This window comes from Zea mays, chromosome 5 (genome assembly GCF_902167145.1).
Source record: "Zea mays cultivar B73 chromosome 5, Zm-B73-REFERENCE-NAM-5.0, whole genome shotgun sequence".
NCBI lineage: Eukaryota > Viridiplantae > Streptophyta > Magnoliopsida > Poales > Poaceae > Zea > Zea mays.
Genome location: NC_050100.1, coordinates 218,315,373 through 218,327,872, shown reverse-complemented (window position 1 = coordinate 218,327,872; position 12,500 = coordinate 218,315,373). Strand labels below are relative to the sequence as shown.

The 12,500-nt window shown below is 35.7% G+C and overlaps 1 protein-coding gene, 1 long non-coding RNA gene and 2 other non-coding genes across 4 annotated transcripts in view; 1 reads left to right on the top strand and 3 right to left on the bottom strand.

The window, feature by feature from the left end:
* Positions 1–7,910, top strand: part of LOC118472118 (uncharacterized) — an 8,497-nt gene extending 587 nt beyond the window's left edge. The window contains exons 1-2 of the long non-coding RNA XR_004849753.1: positions 1–147; positions 276–7,910. The exon at positions 1–147 is cut by the window's left edge and continues 587 nt beyond it. This is a non-coding gene — a long non-coding RNA (uncharacterized lncRNA). The remainder of the gene's footprint in view (positions 148–275) is intronic.
* TRNAW-CCA (transfer RNA tryptophan (anticodon CCA)) lies at positions 6,266–6,339 on the bottom strand. The gene has a single exon. It is a non-coding gene; the product is annotated as a tRNA-Trp (tRNA).
* Positions 6,476–6,549, bottom strand: TRNAP-UGG (transfer RNA proline (anticodon UGG)). The gene has a single exon. It is a non-coding gene; the product is annotated as a tRNA-Pro (tRNA).
* Positions 7,911–10,728: 2,818 nt separating the features above from the next.
* Positions 10,729–12,500, bottom strand: part of LOC118472117 (DNA-directed RNA polymerase subunit alpha) — a 10,061-nt gene continuing 8,289 nt past the window's right edge. Inside the window, exon 2 of the mRNA XM_035959320.1 lies at positions 10,729–12,488. The gene's annotated coding sequence lies outside the window, so the exon portion shown is untranslated. The remainder of the gene's footprint in view (positions 12,489–12,500) is intronic.

Below are 12,500 nucleotides of genomic sequence, written 5' to 3'. Positions count from 1 at the left end.
CTATTTCAGAATCAAAAAAAGTAAAGTAAAAATCATTTAGCTTATTCTCTCAATTTCAATTGACCGCTACTGGATTTAGTATATCTAATATGAATTGGCGATCAGAACACATATGGATAGAACTTCTAAAAGGTTCTCGAAAAAGAGGTAATTTTTTCTGGGCCTGTATTCTTTTTCTAGGTTCATTAGGATTCTTAGCGATTGGGGCTTCCAGTTATCTTGGTAAGAATATGATATCTGTACTTCCATCTCAACAAATTCTTTTTTTTCCACAGGGGGTCGTGATGTCTTTCTACGGAATCGCAGGCCTATTCATTAGCTCCTATTTGTGGTGCACTATTTTATGGAATGTAGGCAGTGGTTATGACCGATTCGATAGAAAAGAGGGAATAGTGTGCATTTTTCGTTGGGGATTCCCTGGAATAAAACGTCGCATCTTCCTTCAATTCCTTGTGCGGGATATCCAATCAATTAGAATTCAGGTTAAAGAGGGTCTTTATCCTCGTCGTATCCTTTATATGGAAATCCGGGGCCAGGGGGTCATTCCCTTGACTCGTACTGATGAGAAGTTTTTTACTCCACGAGAAATTGAACAAAAAGCTGCCGAATTGGCCTATTTCTTGCGTGTACCAATTGAAGTATTTTGAGTACCAATTGCAATTTTTTGCAATTGTAAGGGGATTTTCGAGTATTTATCTAAAGTAAAGGAAGGAACAAACGAGGATAAGAGAAAATTGCTTCGAATTTGTTTTGTCCAAGTGAGATATATGGCATACTATTCTTCCATTTTTATACGAAAGGCCTTTTTTTATTTCTCTATTCCACTCCATTTAGATCTAAGAAAGAACCCAATACAATGAAATTCCACTAGTATACAAAAAGAGAAATAGATACAAACACAAGGTCTCAAACCTTGTTATAGAATTTTTGCTTCAAAGAAAAGAAATATCATATATATTCAGCTTACAGATCAAAAATGAAAAAAAAGAAAGCATTGCCTTCTTTCTTATATCTTGTATTTATCGTACTTTTGCCCTGGGGAGTCTCTTTCTCTTTTAACAAATGTCTGGAACTTTGGATTAAGAATTGGTGGAATACCAGGCAATCCGAAACTTTCTTAAGTGATATTCAAGAGAAAAGGATTCTAGAAGGATTCATAGAATTAGAGGAACTTTTTCTCTTGGACGAAATGATAAAAGAGAAACCGAAGACACATGTACAAAAACTTCCTATAGGAATACACAAGGAAATAATACAATTGGCCAAAATAGATAATGAGGATCATCTCCATATCATTTTGCATTTCTCAACAAATATAATCTGTTTGGCTATTCTAAGTGGTTCTTTTTTTCTGGGTAAAGAAGAACTTGTCATTTTGAATTCTTGGGTTCAGGAATTTTTCTATAACTTAAATGATTCAATAAAAGCTTTTTTTATTCTTTTAGTTACTGATTTTTTTGTTGGATTTCACTCTACCTGCGGTTGGGAACTACTAATTCGTTGGGTCTACAACAATCTTGGATGGGCTCCTAACGAGCTAATTTTCACTATTTTTGTTTGTAGTTTTCCTGTGATTCTAGACACGTGTTTGAAATTTTGGGTCTTTTTTTGTTTAAACCGTCTATCTCCTTCACTTGTAGTCATTTATCATTCAATTAGTGAAGCATAAACTCACTCATTTCATTTCCTAATATTAATCAAATTAGCATATTTCTTTTCTTCCTTTAGAAATGGAAAGAAAGCCCTTTTCCTTTTTAACAAAATTCTTTCTATTTCTACCTGCTCAAGGTATTCATCATTCTAGTACAACTATTGCAGTAGAATGACAACAGACTCGTGTATAGGGAACTAGATTAGCTTAGCTACCTATCTAATTTATTTTAGAAATTCCGGGATCCGCGATTGGACATGGAAAATAGAAAAACTTTTTCTTGGTTAAAGGAACAGATGATTCGATCGATTTCTGTATCGATCATGATATACGTAATAACTCGCACATCTATTTCAAACGCATATCCCATTTTTGCGCAGCAGGGTTATGAAAACCCGCGGGAAGCAACTGGACGAATTGTATGTGCCAATTGCCATTTAGCTAATAAGCCTGTGGATATTGAAGTTCCCCAAGCAGTGCTTCCTGATACTGTATTTGAAGCAGTTCTTCGAATTCCTTATGATATGCAGCTGAAACAAGTTCTTGCTAATGGTAAAAAGGGAGGGTTGAATGTGGGTGCTGTTCTTATTTTGCCCGAGGGATTCGAATTAGCGCCGCCCGACCGTATTTCTCCTGAGTTGAAAGAAAAGATAGGAAATCTCTCTTTTCAGAGTTATCGTCCCAATAAAAAAATATTCTTGTGATAGGCCCTGTTCCCGGTAAGAAATATAGTGAAATTGTCTTTCCCATTCTTTCCCCCGATCCCGCTACAAAAAAAGACGTTCATTTCTTAAAATATCCCATATATGTAGGGGGAAACCGAGGAAGGGGACAGATCTATCCTGACGGTAGCAAGAGTAACAATACGGTCTATAATGCTACGTCAACAGGTATAGTAAAAAAAATACTACGTAAAGAAAAGGGGGGATATGAAATATCCATAGTGGATGCATCGGATGGACGCCAAGTGATTGATATTATACCTCCCGGGCCAGAACTTCTTGTTTCAGAGGGGGAATCAATCAAGCTTGATCAACCATTAACAAGCAATCCTAATGTAGGAGGGTTTGGTCAGGGGGATGCAGAAATAGTGCTTCAGGATCCATTGCGCGTCCAAGGCCTTTTGTTTTTCTTCGCATCTGTTATTTTGGCACAAGTTTTTTTGGTTCTCAAAAAGAAACAGTTTGAAAAGGTTCAATTGTACGAAATGAATTTCTAGATCCTGGGATTTCTTACCATCAAGTGAGAAAAAAGCCTCGATTTCTGGAATTCCTTATTTCTATCTCATGCAAAAGAAGAGGATCCAAGGCAAAGACGAGAACAATAAAAGGAACAAGTCCTTTTAGGAGGAATTGTGGGTCTTCTTAATCCTCTATTGGGCACAAGAAAAAGGCTTTTTTGCCTTTTTCTTGTGTCGATTCTTCTTGTATCGAAGTAAGAATCATTTTTCTTCTTATTTGTTTTGTCAAAGATTACTATTTATTCTTTATTCGGGTCTGTCTTTTGGACTTCCTTTGCTTAGGTTCGGGCGCGGTAGTGGACAAACAGAGGGAAAGAAGGTATGGCGGGGGACACATTTCTTGTGAGCAAATAGAATTGCTTTACTTTTTGAATTAAGTTCAACTTTGAACTTACAGAAATTTTGTAAAAAAAATCTATACCCTCCCATGGAAGGGTGGTTTTGATTTTTAGGCTAGTTGAGTAGTTTTGATTAAGGTTTTATTAGTTTATTACTCTAAACTAAATCAACGATTTGCAGGATACTTCCTTCATGGAATAAAATACTGGATCCTCTCCCCTCTTTCTTGTTGCTTCATAAGAGTGAATCCATTTTATGGGCGAAAGGCGGGGGCTTTAAATCGACCGATGGATTGCTTCACTCACTAACATCATTAACAAACAAAAGAATAAATGGAGGGATTCCAACCATCAGAGCAAAGGTTTTCTCTTTGTTATTTTTACAAATAGAAATAGGTAACCAATTTCTAGATTATGGAACAAAACCGCGTTATAACAATAAGAATTCCGCGGGCCCTTTCCGCTCTAATCAGATAAAGGGGAGTAAGGACCCGCTAAGTTCCTACTTTTTCATGTTTACAATCTGGATCCTCCGATTACTATAGAGATGAACCCAATCCAGAATACGAACCGTAAAAGAAAACACCTATTAAACCAATCACAAGAATACCAGTTACAGTACCTATCAGCCAAAGAGGAATTCTTCCAGTAGTATCGGCCATTTCCCCTACTTTCCTCCACATTTTCTCAAGTGGTCATGCTAGAGACAAAAACAGTCATGGATAGTTATAAAGATGGTATCCTTCCAAATGGGATAAGAGAATTCTTACTACTCTCTTTCTTTCTCTCAATTGAAGAAGTAATTGGAAAATAAAACAGCAAGTACAAAAATGAGTAATAAACCCCAGTATAGACTGGTACGATTCAATTCAACATTTTGTTCATTCGGGTTTGATTGTGTCATAGTTCTATAGTTGGAATTTGGTTTATCGTTGGATGAACTGCATTGCTGATATTGATCCCAAGAAAAAAACCGTGGGTACAGCTAATCCGTGAACAGCCAGCCATCGCACTGTAAAAATAGGATAGGTTCGATCTATGGTCATTGGGGGCCTCCTAAAAGGATCTACTAAATTCATCTAGTTGTTCTAAAGAATCAAAACGGTCGGTTATTAATGGAATTCCTTGTCGGCTTTCCGTGAAATACTCGTTTGGTCGAGGACTTCCAAACACGTCATAAGCTAAACCCGTACTGACAAATAACCAACCCGCAATGAATAGGGAAGGTATAGTAATGCTATGAATAACCCAGTATCGAATACTGGTAATAATATCAGCAAAAGAACGTTCTCCCGTGCTTCCAGACATGCTGAGCTCCCAAAATTTTTATTCAAAAAAGGAATTGATTCCGTAAAAGATGGGATCCACCAGTAAATAGAAAATTACTGATATTTCATCCTTGTGAGATTGTCAATTTTGTACCAAAGGTGTATTTTGAGTATACCGAATTAGTATAGCTATCCTTCCTATGGCACAGCAATCCAGTTTTGCTTGGTCCCGAAACAGAATTCCTTTTTTCTCTTTTTTGTTCCTTGTCTATAGGAAAATTACATGTTATTCAAGGCATCAATAGAACCCCACAATTTTTTGGGTCCTACTTATTTTCATTGTCTTCGGAATAGTAGAATAATTTAATTTGGAATAGCGGCCAAGATCTTGGGAAAATCTAAGTTAATGATTAATAAGATAAAGAATTTAGGAAGGATATTCTCATATTGACGCAATACAAAGATAAGTATATGCAAAATCGATCCTTTTTTAGTTAAAGGAATTTAATTGGTTAGCATAAAATAATATCTAATAAATAGAAAATCGAATAGCGGATAATCCGTTATGAAAGAAACGGAATACATTCTTTGAAGAATCAAGATTCGTAATCAATCCTTGTCTTGTTTGTTGGATTAGGTCTAATTTTCTTGACCAAACAGCAAGCATGGAACTTTACAAGAAGAACTTAAAAGAAAAGGATAATTGAAGTAACTTTGAATCCACTTTTGTTGGGGTTCAAAAAACGAATAAAAATAAATAAAAAAAAGTAAATTTAAGGAATAGTTCCCTTTTTGAGGGGGCCCCTCGGGGGTCGTGGAATGCTTTTCTTCTCCTCTTATTCCATATGGAATACAATGAGTTAAAATTTGCTCCAAAAAGAGGATGAAATCCATCCTATTAAAAAAGAAATAATCCGAATCCGAAATAGAAAGAATTTTTTTTTTCAAATTCAATTCTTTATTTATCTTTTATTCCAAAATTCTCCCGAAAATCCAATTTCATTTTTCAATGGGGTTAGATGATCTAGTTCTTAATATTATTAGTTTACTTAACTGACAGATTCCACAACAAATCTCTTGATTCGGAATTAGGGACTCATGTTCCGTCTGATGAATCGATTTTCTCTTTTTTTTACACTTCTGTATCTCACTCTATCTTGTTTTTTAGTATTATCTAAAATAACCGATGAATTATGAATTTTCCATAACTTAAACTTAGGTAAGTGCTTTACCAACATATGTAGTGTAGTAAAAAAAATGGAATTGAACCCCTTCATGCTTACTATAACTAGTTATTTCGGTTTTCTACTGGCTGCTTTAACTATAACCCCAGCTCTATTTATTAGCTTGAACAAGATACGTCTTATTTGAAATGAATTGAATAGAAGAATCTTTCTTTTGGATTCTTGGTATTCTAGACTCTTTTCCACACTAATTACCAATTCTTTTCTTGGTCATTGAGATTCGTGGGTAGTTTAGACTATTATTTAGAGATAGATCGTACCTCTTTTTTTATCCCCTCGAACAAATCGAAATGATTGAAGTTTTTCTATTTGGAATCGTCTTAGGCCTAATTCCTATTACTTTAGCGGGATTATTCGTGACTGCGTATTTGCAATACAGGCGTGGGGATCAGTTGGATCTTTGATTGAGTAATATTTCTTTTTTGATTGACCTCCTCTCTGGTCTGGAGGAGGTCAAATTGGAGTTGCAATTCTACTTTGTTTTTTTTTAAGTTATTTTAGTTTCGACATAAGATATATGGAATCACGCTCTATAGGATTTGAACCTACGACATCGGGTTTTGGAGACCCGCGTTCTACCAAACTGAACTAAGAGCGCTTTCAAAACAAAAAAAAAAGAAAATCCTTTTCTATTCCTAACGTGTCTCACGTCCGTATAGTATCCACAAATTCAAGTTATACCCACTTTAATCGATCTCCCCACTACTGCCCATAACGAAGAGAGAATTAATAGGTAGGGATGACAGGATTTGAACCTGTGACATTTTGTACCCAAAACAAACGCGCTACCAAGCTGCGCTACATCCCTTTTCCAAATTGTTGTACAATGCCATTGTACACAATTCCTTTCTTGTTTTCCACATCGTAATTTTCTTCTATTTCTTTATCCATATAGAACTTTCTTGTCATTTCTTGTTTTTGGTCTCATATAATCAAGGAAGGGGTATAAACTAAAATCCAGTCAAATTTCACCTATAAAAGAAAGACTACTATTCCTTAGTAATGTATAGGAAGAAGGGGTCATCTTTTTTAGGGATAGGAAAATCTCGTCTATACGGTTCATTCTATATATATATAATATTTATTTTGTTTTTTTAGTTAGGAATTTCGCCTAAACAAAAGAAATACAAAGGATCTTGGGCAAGAGTATCTGATCATATATGTATTCCAATACGGAAGGAGGATTTTCAATGCGGGATATAAAAACATATCTCTCTGTAGCACCCGTGCTAAGTACTCTATGGTTTGGGGCTTTAGCAGGTTTATTGATAGAAATCAATCGTTTATTCCCAGATGCTTTGTCATTCCCTTTTTTTTATTCTAGTTATTCCTATGCGAGAGATAGAATTCTTCGTGACATGACGAAAATTTCCCCTTTTTGAATTCTTTTTTAGTATATGAAGCAAAAAGAAAGAAAAGATGGATAAGGATTGTATTCTTTAATTATTTCTCTATGTTTTATTACTTAATTTACGAATTTCAAAAATTTTGTATTCTATTGGATTGGATTTGTTCGAGAATTCGAAGAATTACAACAAAATCTTTAGAAATCACATTTTTAGTTAGGAACTTCTATGGATTTTATTCTTCTTCTTTTCTTTGGATCCAAAATAGAAGAATAAAAGAATAGGTATAAGAATTAAGTTAAGTCGATCCAAAAAGGAAAGGAGGTTCATGGCCAAGGGCAAAGATGTTAGAATCCGAGTTATTTTGGAATGTATTAGTTGTGTTCGAAAGGGTACCAATAAGGAATCGACGGGGATTTCTAGATATAGTACTCAAAAGAATCGCCACAATACGCCCGGACAATTAGAATTAAGAAAATTTTGTCGTTATTGTCGCAAGCATACCACTCATAATGAAATAAAGAAATAGGAGCATCGTGTGTTCGATTTTTCCAAAGAACAGAAAGAGTAAGAACTTCTTATTAAATATATAGAACATAGATAGAATACTAAATACAAATCAACTCATCTGATTTTAGGTAGATATTATTTCATATGTATAGAGGGTTTTTATTTTTATATATTTGGATTTTTTATATTTTTATATAGTATATTTTGATTTAATCAATTTATATAGTATATTTTGATTTAATCAAATAATATATGGACCAAAGAAAGACTACTTCTTCTGGTTCTGGATCAAAAATTAATAAAAGAAAGAAATCCATTTTTTTTCAAATTTTAAAATAAGGAATAAATCATGTATATATCTAAACAACCTTTTCGTAAATCTAAGCAACCCTTTCGTAAATCCAAACAAACTTTTCATAAATCTAAGCAACCTTTTCGTAAATTCAAACAACCTTTTCGTAAATCTAAGCAACCTTTTCGTAAATCCAAACAACCTTTTCGTAGGCGTTCTCGAATAGGCCCGGGGGATCGAATTGATTATAGAAACATGAGTTTAATTAATCGATTTATTAGTGAACAAGGAAAAATATTATCTAGACGAATAAATAGATTAACCTTGAAACAACAACGATTAATTACTCTTGCTATAAAACAGGCTCGTATTTTATCTTTCTTACCATTTCGTAACTATGAGAATGAGAAGCAATTTCAAGCCCAGGCAATTTCAATAATTACTGGTCCTAGACACAGAAAAAATAGACATATTCCTCAATTAACACAAAAGTTCAATTCCAATCGAAACTTAAGAAACTCCAACCAGAATTTAAGAAACAACAATCGAAACTTAAGTTCCGATTGTTGATGTTTTATTCGAAAGACTCAGACTCATATATAAAGTAAAGTAATCCAATTTGGATTCTTGTGTTTGTTATAAGAAAGAAAAATGGGAAAAAATAAATAGTTTTTTTATTTATTGCAACATGCTCGTCGATTCCTACCACTTAATCTTAATTTATTGTATCTTCCCGGAGTTCCCTCTCCGGGAATTCGGTTTTAATTATTCCTGTATATTACTTTTTTATCCTTTAATTGATGATCCTTATTTTATTGGAAATCGTGTAAAGATTATTTGGATTTGATACAGCTACTTGTGCAAGCATTTTACGATTAAGAATCAATTCCTTCTTGGACAGATTGTGTATTAATTTACTATAACTATTGAATACGTTATATACCCGTGTTGCTGCGTTTATCCGAGTGATCCACAAACGACGAAAATCCCTCTTTTGCCTGCCTCTATCTCGATGAGAAGAAACAAAAGCTCTTCTTACTTGTTGAGTAATCACTCGATTAAGTCTTAAATGAGCCCCCCTAAAGTTTGAGGCAAATGAACGCATTTTTGTTCGTCGTCTCCGAGCTATATATCCTCGCGGAACTCTGGTCATTGAATCAAATTAACCTTAATGAATAACTAATGATTTCTCTTCTTTTAACCCTCTTTTTTCCCATTAATAACTAAACGGATTATTCCGATATATAAAATATTAATTCCAATGGCTTTTGCTACTATAACCTTCCCAACCACGATTTTTTATTCTATTTAGTTATTTCGCATAGAAATAACAAATTCTAACGATACTAAAAAAATAGTGGGTTCCATCGTTTTTATGGTTCCCTTTTAAACGGCGAGGCCCTCTCTATACACCGGAGCCCTTTCTTTCATCAAAAGGTATTGTGAACTTGTATAGTTCACATTCTTTGGCTCTACCTATCCATTATAGAGTAAATAACTCTTTTCACAATAAGAGTTATTCATACAGTGACGGTATTTAATTATGAAAGTTGGCTAAGTAGCTGACCCTTTAGTCCGTTCTTTTAAGATAAAGGAGCATAAGCCTTTTTCTTTTTATTACTATTTCCTCCGCTTAATGGATAACCATTTGTTACCAATGGGGGAATTGCTTCTTCCAATCTAGATGATTGGATTTGCACCAAAGGAAACCATAAATTCCATATACCATAGAAATCTAGGATAGAGCTTCTCTATCCTATTCATTGGTACCGATCATGGATACTTCAAAAATTTTATTATTTGTTTGAACTCATGATCTGAACGAGTCGCACATACACCCTAGCACATGTTCCTCGACGCTGAGGACATCCCTTAAGCGCGGCCGATTTTCTAGCATTTCGTATTGGTTGTCTTGCATTTCTAATAAGTTGTTTAACCGTTGGCATGTCGTATGTATATATAAAATGGATTGGTTTAGATCGATCTTAACCTGATGATTCATCATCATGAAGTATTTCTATTTTCTATAGCATAAAACCCGAATTTAGGTTTGAAATAAATTTACAAGAAATCCACCCACTACCAATCCTTAAACATTTCTAGAAACCACACTGGATCAGTATCGCAGTGCTCGTCAATCATTTCATCCCCTACAATATCGACAAGTCCATAAGCTTTGGCTTCGTCTGCTGACATAAAAACATCCCTTTCCATGTCTTCGGATACAACCCAAAAAGGCTTGCCTGTTCTTAGTGCATAAACCCTTGTGATCATTTCGCGAACTTTGTGTAACTCTTCCACTTCTAGTAAAAATTCTGGTGTCCTTGCCCGATAATAAGCACTAGCAGGTTGGTGAAGCATAATCCTAGCGTGAGGGAATGCTATACGCTTGGTGGGTTCTCCTCCAAGCAGAATGAAGGAGGCCATGGACGCGGCTATTCCGAGGCATATTGTATATATATCAGGTGTCACCGTTTGCATCGTATCAAAAATCGCCATTCCTGAGATTAGCCACCCGCCAGGGGAGTTTATAAACAAAAAAATATCGCTATTTCCATCTTCTATACTGAGATATACCATCAGACCTGTAATATGATTTGTGATCTCGCAACGAATCTCTTGACCTAAAAAAAGTGTCCTTTCTCGATACATAACATTGTATAAGTCAACCCAAGTCGCTTCTTCATCTCCGGGAATCCGGTAAGGTACTTTTGGAACACCAATGGGCATATTAGATTAATATTATTAAATTTAAGTAAAAAAACTACACTTTAATATGGAAACGTAAGAATGGAAGAGAAAGAAAGAATCCGCAGTTTATTATCTTCATTTTTTTTTCTTATTCTATAAGAATACTATAGATTCTATTAATACATAGATTGAAATATTCTACATATAAGGAAGGTAAAACAGATTGAATAAAGAAAAAAGAATCCGTGATTTGAATGATAAACAAAGAGGGATGAAGGATCTATTCTTCGTTTTTCCAAATAGCCCAAGCTACCCATTGCATATTGGCACTTATCGAGTATAGAATAGATCTGCTTCTCTTTCTTCTTACAAACAGAATTGGCTTGTTATTTTTAATGGAATGAAATAAATATTCACGCTTTCTGACATAGAATCCCCTAGAAGGGTTAGGTACATAGAATAAGTATGGATAGTCTTTTCCAATGCGATAAAATAAAGCGACATCGTGTCTATTTTTCTTTGCTAAAGGGGTATTTCCATGTGTTTGCCTTGGTATCGTGTTCATACTGTCGTATTGAATGATCCGGGTCGATTGCTTTCGGTGCATATAATGCACACAGCTCTAGTTTCTGGTTGGGCTGGTTCGATGGCTTTATACGAATTAGCGGTTTTTGATCCCTCTGATCCTGTTCTGGATCCAATGTGGAGACAAGGTATGTTCGTCATCCCCTTCATGACTCGTTTAGGAATAACGAATTCGTGGGGTGGTTGGAGTATTTCAGGAGTAACTGTAACGAATCCGGGTATTTGGAGTTATGAAGGTGTGGCAGGTGCGCATATTGTGTTTTCTGGCTTGTGTTTCTTGGCAGCTATCTGGCATTGGGTATATTGGGACCTAGAAATATTCTGTGATGAGCGGACGGGAAAACCTTCTTTGGATTTGCCCAAGATCTTTGGAATTCATTTATTTCTTGCAGGGGTGGCTTGTTTTGGCTTTGGTGCATTTCATGTAACGGGTTTATATGGCCCTGGGATATGGGTGTCCGATCCTTACGGACTCACTGGAAAAGTACAAGCTGTAAATCCTGCGTGGGGTGCAGAAGGTTTTGATCCTTTCGTTCCGGGAGGAATAGCTTCGCATCATATTGCTGCGGGTACTTTGGGCATATTAGCGGGCCTATTCCATCTAAGTGTCCGTCCGCCTCAACGTCTATACAAAGGGTTACGTATGGGCAATATTGAAACTGTACTTTCCAGTAGTATCGCTGCTGTTTTTTTTGCTGCTTTCGTAGTTGCCGGAACTATGTGGTATGGATCAGCAACTACCCCAATCGAATTATTTGGGCCTACTCGTTATCAGTGGGATCAGGGATACTTTCAGCAAGAAATATATCGAAGAGTTAGCGATGGGTTAGCCGAAAATCTTAGTTTATCAGAAGCTTGGTCTAAAATTCCCGAAAAATTAGCCTTTTATGATTATATTGGTAATAATCCGGCAAAGGGGGGATTATTCAGAGCAGGCTCAATGGACAATGGGGATGGCATAGCTGTTGGATGGTTAGGACATCCCGTCTTTAGAGATAAAGAAGGACGCGAGCTTTTTGTACGTCGTATGCCTACTTTTTTTGAAACATTTCCGGTCGTTTTGGTAGATGAAGAGGGAATTGTGAGAGCGGACGTTCCTTTTAGAAGAGCAGAATCCAAATATAGTGTTGAACAAGTAGGCGTAACGGTGGAGTTCTATGGTGGCGAACTTAATGGAGTAAGTTATTCTGATCCTGCTACTGTAAAAAAATATGCGCGGCGTGCTCAATTAGGGGAAATTTTTGAATTAGATCGAGCTACTTTGAAATCAGATGGTGTTTTTCGCAGCAGTCCAAGGGGTTGGTTCACTTTTGGTCATGCTACCTTTGCTTTGCT